This window comes from Muntiacus reevesi, chromosome 1, assembly GCF_963930625.1.
Source record: "Muntiacus reevesi chromosome 1, mMunRee1.1, whole genome shotgun sequence".
Taxonomy (NCBI): domain Eukaryota; kingdom Metazoa; phylum Chordata; class Mammalia; order Artiodactyla; family Cervidae; genus Muntiacus; species Muntiacus reevesi.
The window spans coordinates 44,461,204-44,467,340 of record NC_089249.1 but is presented as its reverse complement, the minus strand read 5'-3'; positions in this window follow the sequence as shown (position 1 = coordinate 44,467,340).

The following is a 6,137-nucleotide window of genomic DNA, read 5'->3' as shown; positions in this document are numbered from 1 at the left end:
ACACATAACTAGTGACGCCCGACTCCCTTTAATTCATTAAAGGGCATGCTTTAGGACGTTATGGTTTCATTACCAAGCATTAAGAAAGGCCATCTCAAAGATGATGAAATTAAAGAGAAGGGAACTATGCTTTAAAGTGGTTACTGAAACCTAAATAAAAAGCATTTTGTTTTAAACAGAAACATCCTGAGCAGAAGCTTGCACAAGCGTGTGTGTGCATATTCACATGCATGCACACTCACACACACGGAAAAAGAGAAAAAAAAAAGTTTAAAAAGTACTCAGAAAGCTACATGAATATTCACGATGATAATGTTGTTATGCTAATGTTATTGATGACAAAAATCTTGACTCTCTGTATACTGATGTCCAAAAAATTAGAGACAAAGTTTTGGAGAAACAGAAAAGAGCTTTATTCTTTGCCAGGCAAAAGGCAAAACTCAGGAGGCTAGCGCCTCAAGAACTGTGCCTGCCTCTGGCAAATCGGCAGAGGTTTTGTATCCTACGGAAGGTCTTCCTTTATTTTCTTTTGCAAAATTTCAAAACAGCCACAGCTGGCATCAGGCAACTGGATATCTGGGGCTGGTCTTTTCTGAAGTTATCGACTGTGGCCTTTCTGAAATGAAAAATGTTACAAGAGGAAAAGAATGCCAGATGCAGAGTATAATTCATACAGAGTCAGAGAGTGATTGACTTTGTTTAGGTTTGGGAAGGACAAGTCCAGCTACAAGTGTTTGTTAGTAGTAACAGCTAAAGAATAATCAAGATTGCTTTAACTCTCTCAGGCCTGTTTCTGTTGTTTTCCTACCTGTTCATTGTTTTCTTACTTTTCTTATCAGAAAAGTCTTATTTTTGTTTAAGAAAAGGCTCACTTCTATTTTTGCTGCAATACTGTCAGGACTCTTGTTTCCTTTTCACATCTGTCCCCATCAGAATTTTGAAATGATATCCTGTTTCCCCTCAATATATCTAAATAAAGCCGACTCTTGGTATTTGTGGGGAATTCTGTCCAGATCCTCCTCTCCCTGCTATGGACGACACAGACACCAGGATTCCTTACAGTCTGCTCTCCCATGTGCCCTGGGTACCCTGAGTTCCCCATCCATGGATTCCCATCCACAACTGATTGACTCCCCAGTGTAAAAGCTTCTAATATGAAGGGTCAAGTGTATTTACATTAAGAAGAAAACGAGGGCTTTCCAGGTGGCTCACTGGTAAAGAAACTGCCTGCCAATCCTGGTGGCTCAGCAGTAAAAAATTGGCCTGAAAGAGACCTAGGTTTGATCCCTGGGTTGGGAAGGTCTCCTGGAGGAAGGCATGGCAACCCACTCCAGTATTCTTGCCTGGAGAATCCCTGGACAGAGGAGCCTGGCAGGCTGTAGTCCATAGGGTCGCACAGAATTGGACATGACTGAAGCGGCTAAGCAGCAGCGGCCAATGTGGGAGACACAGTTTGATCCCTGATCTGGGAAGATCCCACACACAGGGGAGCAACTAAGCCCGAGCACCACAATTATTGAGCCTGCGCTCTAGAGCCCGGGATCCGTAACTCCTGAAGCCTGAGTGCCCTAGAACCCATACCCTGCAACAAGAGAAGCCACCACAATGGAAAAAGCCCGCACGTGGAAACTAGAGAGAGGTCCCTACTCGCTGTAACTAGAGAAAAGCCGGCGCAGCAACAAAGACACAGCACAACCAAAATAAATACATAAAATTTATTTAAAAATTAAAGAGGAGGCAGAAAACTAAAGAAGAGCAGCTGGTGTCCCAGTGACTGCTTTGGGATCAACACTACATCTGTCTGACAAGGGACACCGAGGCAGGGGAAGGAAATGAGAAGAGAGGAAACTAGAGTAAGAAAGCGTGATGAAAATAAGAAGTAAAGGCTTAAACTCTTCCAGGTGGTCTCAAAGATATTCCGCTGGTCAGTTCAGTCACCACCTGAAGTGATATTATGCAAGGTAAAATGCAGAAGGAAGGACAGATAAAACTGTTTCTGCCGTGGTCTTTGCAGTGGTTGGGAAAAAGTTTCCAGACATGAGACAGAATGAGAGGAGAATAGAGCTTATTTTGATGCTAGACACTCTTGGAACAGTGGGCCGGCTCAAGGGAGAGCTGACACTTTTCTGGGCTAGTAGCCAGTTTTTATAGCCTCAAGACAAAGAAAATTCCTGTGGAAGGATGTCATTAGGTGACTGGTTAGGGTGGGTATTTTTACCTAATATGGTATCAGGGAGCTGGCCAGGTTAGATTAGGGGGATTCATGGCAACAGTTGCTATGGGGCTCAGTAAGTTCTGGAGATGACCCTGGTGCTGGGCTCCTTGTCTGTGGCCTTAGTATAAGGCCTCTCACTTGTGACCTTGGTATAGGATTCCACAGTTTCCATTTGGGGACAGAAAGAAGACAGAAAGTTTGAGGGAAAATGAACATAACTCTACTTATGCCATCACCAAAGCATTCTATCCATAGGACTATTAGGAACACATAGAGGAAAATAAAGACACACTTTGTATTTTTGTGCTTTTGGAACACTGCATTTTTTACAGGTTGAAGGTTTGTACCAACCCTGTATGTCAGAGTTGGTGAGCATTTTTCAGCAATAAAATACTTTAAAATTAAGCTACATACATTTGTTAGACACAACTATTTCACACTTAGTAGGCTATAATATCATATAAATATAAAGTTTATATGCACTGGAAAACCAAAACATTTGTGTGACTTGCTTTATGGCAATCTTAAATTTATTGTGGTGGTCTGAAGCCAAAACCACAATACCATGGTTGAGTGATATTTACTTTTGTTCCAAAGGAAGGTCAAGATATAAAATTTGACTCAAAATATAAAACATTTTCATTTCTTCAAAATGTTCCCTGATGTATCTTTGCAATTCATTTCCCTACCTTGTGGAAGCAGGCAGCTGCTAACCTCTTATTGATGGAGATAAATTTTGCTGGTTTTAGAATTTTGTATAAACAGAAACACACAGTATGCATTCTTTGTGAGTCCAGTGTCTTTTGCTCGGCATAATGCTTTTGAGTTTCATCCATATGGTTGCATAGACAAATGGTTCATTCTTTATTACTGCTACATGGTATTTCATTGTGTGGATTTATAAAGTTTTGCTTATCACTAGCCCATTGAGTTATTTCCAGCTTTTTGCTACTATATATAAAACTGGCATCAATATTTCTGTTAAAGTCTTTCTGTGGACATCCATTGTCTTGTCTTTTGAGGAAATACCTGGGAGTGGAATTGCTAGGTCATATAGAAAATATCTATTTTTGTCTTTTCTCTCTCTTTTGTGATAAGAACACTCCATTTTTGATCTGGAAGGTGATGGGTATGTCTACCATCTTAGTTGTGCTGAAGTTATTATTGGCTTATGTCCACACTCTTCAGATTGCATGCATTAAATACAAACCTTTTGGTTATAAATTTTACCACAAGCTGTTTTCTTATTAGATGAAAATATGTTTAAAACAGCTTATAAAAATATAACATTTTCCAAAGAAATTGTACTATGTTTATCATTAATGTAGAATGGTTCACATCAACAGCAACTTTTGATATGGTCAGTCTTTTTAATTGTAATAATTCAGTGGTTTCTATGATGCAATTATGCCCAGTGTGGCTGATTGCAAGCTACCTTTGTGACATTACTGAATACCAGAATTTAATACAGATGTGCAGTAGCAGATCTGTGTATAAATACACAGTATATCTATTATATAGATATAATAGATATAAATAGCTTAATAATACTACTACTAATAAAAAATACTGGTGACTTCTGTGTTTTTATTCAGTTCAGTTCAGTCGCTCAGTCATGTCTGATTCTTTGTGACCCCATGGTCTGTAGAATGCCAGGCTTCCCTGTGCATCACCAACTCCTGGAGCTTGCTCAAACTGATGTCCTTTGAATCAATGATGCCATCCAACCATTTCATCCTCTACCTTCCTCTTCTCCTCCTGCCTTCAATCTTTCCCAGCATCAGGATCTTTTCCAATGAGTCAGTTCTTTGCATCAGGTGGCCAAAGTTTAGAGATTCAGTTTCAGCATCAGTCCTTCCAAAGAATCTTCAGGACTGAGTTCCTATATGATTGACAGATTTAATCTCCTTACAGTCCAAGGGACTCTCAAGAGTCTTCTCCAACACCACAGTTCAAAAGCATCAATTCTGTGCTCAGCTTTCTTCATGGTCCAACTCTCACATCCATACATGACTGCTAAAAAAACCACAGCTTTAAATTTTTATGTGTTTTTAATTACCTTTTTTTTAAAGTTTATTGGAGCATAGTTAATTTACAACTTTGTGCTAATTCCTGTTGTAAACCAAAGTGAGTCAGCTATACATATATGCATAACCCCTATTTTATGGATTTCCTTTCCATTTAGGTCACCACGGGACATTGGGTAGGGCTCCCTGGGCTATATAGTAGGTGCTCATTAGTTATTTATTTTATACATAGTAGTGTATATACTTTGCATTTAATATGAGTTATTTAAGTTTAGATAATGTGATTTTCAATAATGATTCTATTTAATGATTGGACTTCAGTTATTGAAAGAGAAAGCAGGTCCTCTTCAATACCATGACTAGTATAAATCCTAATAAATGCCGAGTCCACCCTCAAAGTGACTTCTGTTATGGCAACTTCTCAGGCCACCATAAAAAAAAATACGTGGTGGCTTAAACAATAGAAATTTATTTTCTCATGGTTCTGGAGACTGAAAATCTAAGATCAAGGTGCCAGAAGGTAGATGGCTGCTGAGATCTTTCTTCCTGGTTTACAGATGGCTGTCTTTTCACTGTGTCCTCATGTTACCTTTTTTTTTTCTGTGTGCAAGAAGAGAGAGCACTCTCTGGAGTCTCATCCCTTTTAACAAGTGAACCAATCTTATAAGATTAGGGCTCCACCCAGTGTCTTCATTCGACCTTAATTATCTTGATCAAGGCCCTGTTTCCAAATACAGTCACATTTGAAGTTAGGGCTTCAATGTCTGAACTTTGAGGGACAAAACTTAGCCCATAATTTTCCGTCTTCTGTCTCCCAAAAGTCATGTCTTTCTCACATGTTAAATACATTCAACCCAACAGCCTCAAGAATCTCAACCCATCCATCAATTCCAAGTGCACAGTCTCATCTAAATCAGAGATGGTGAGACTCCAGGTGTGATACATCCCAAGGCAAAATGCCTCTGTAGCTGTGAAACCGTCCAAGTTATGTGCTTCTCTAATACAGGATCAGGCAGGCTCAAGGCAGACACTCCCTCTCCAAAAGGTAGAAATCAGAAAGAATAATGTAGTCATGGCTTCCATGCCAGTCCAAATCCTGGAGAGGCAAATTTCATTGACCCTGAAGGCTCAAGAATTATCCTCTTTGACTGGATGTTCTGCTTTCTGGGTCTACTGGAAGAGCAGCGTCATCTCCAGGGTCTTAGTTGGAGGCCCTGCCTCCTCTGATCTGAGGATGGCCTTGTCCTTGAAGTTCTGAATGGGGGTGGCCCTGTCTGCTGAAGCTGAGGAGGTGGCCCCACATTCAGAAATCCAGGAGGAAATAGTCTTGTCATCATTCCTCACCCCTGCTTGTTTCTGCATGCTCTAGGCTTATGGTGGGAGTAGTAATCCTGATGATCCCCAAATGGTCTTCAGGACTATCCTTCTTGAAGAGTAAAGCATGCTCACAGCTGGATAGCTCCAGAAATCTGAAAACCGTCCTTAATGTTAGCTTACCTCTGCCCCATTTATTTCAAACTTACAATGTCTCTGCTGGTATATTTCTACCTTTATTCATGGCTTGTGATGATGGTGATGATGTGTGTTTGTGTGTGGGTGCTCAGTCATTCAGTTGTGTTCGACTCTTTTTGATTCCGTGGACTCTAGCCCACAAGTCTCCTCTGTCCATGGAATTTCCCAGGCAAGAATGTTGGTGCAGGTTGACATTTCCTACTCCAGGGATCTACCCACCCAGGATCAAACCCACGTCTCTTGCATTGGCAGGCAGATTCTCTACCACTGCAACCCCTAGTGGGCTGATGATATGGCTAATTAAAATTATGCATTGTCTCTTTATGGAATGACTGTCTGGCCACACTTTGGGTCTTTTCTCCGGAGCATGCGTTTTTACTTCC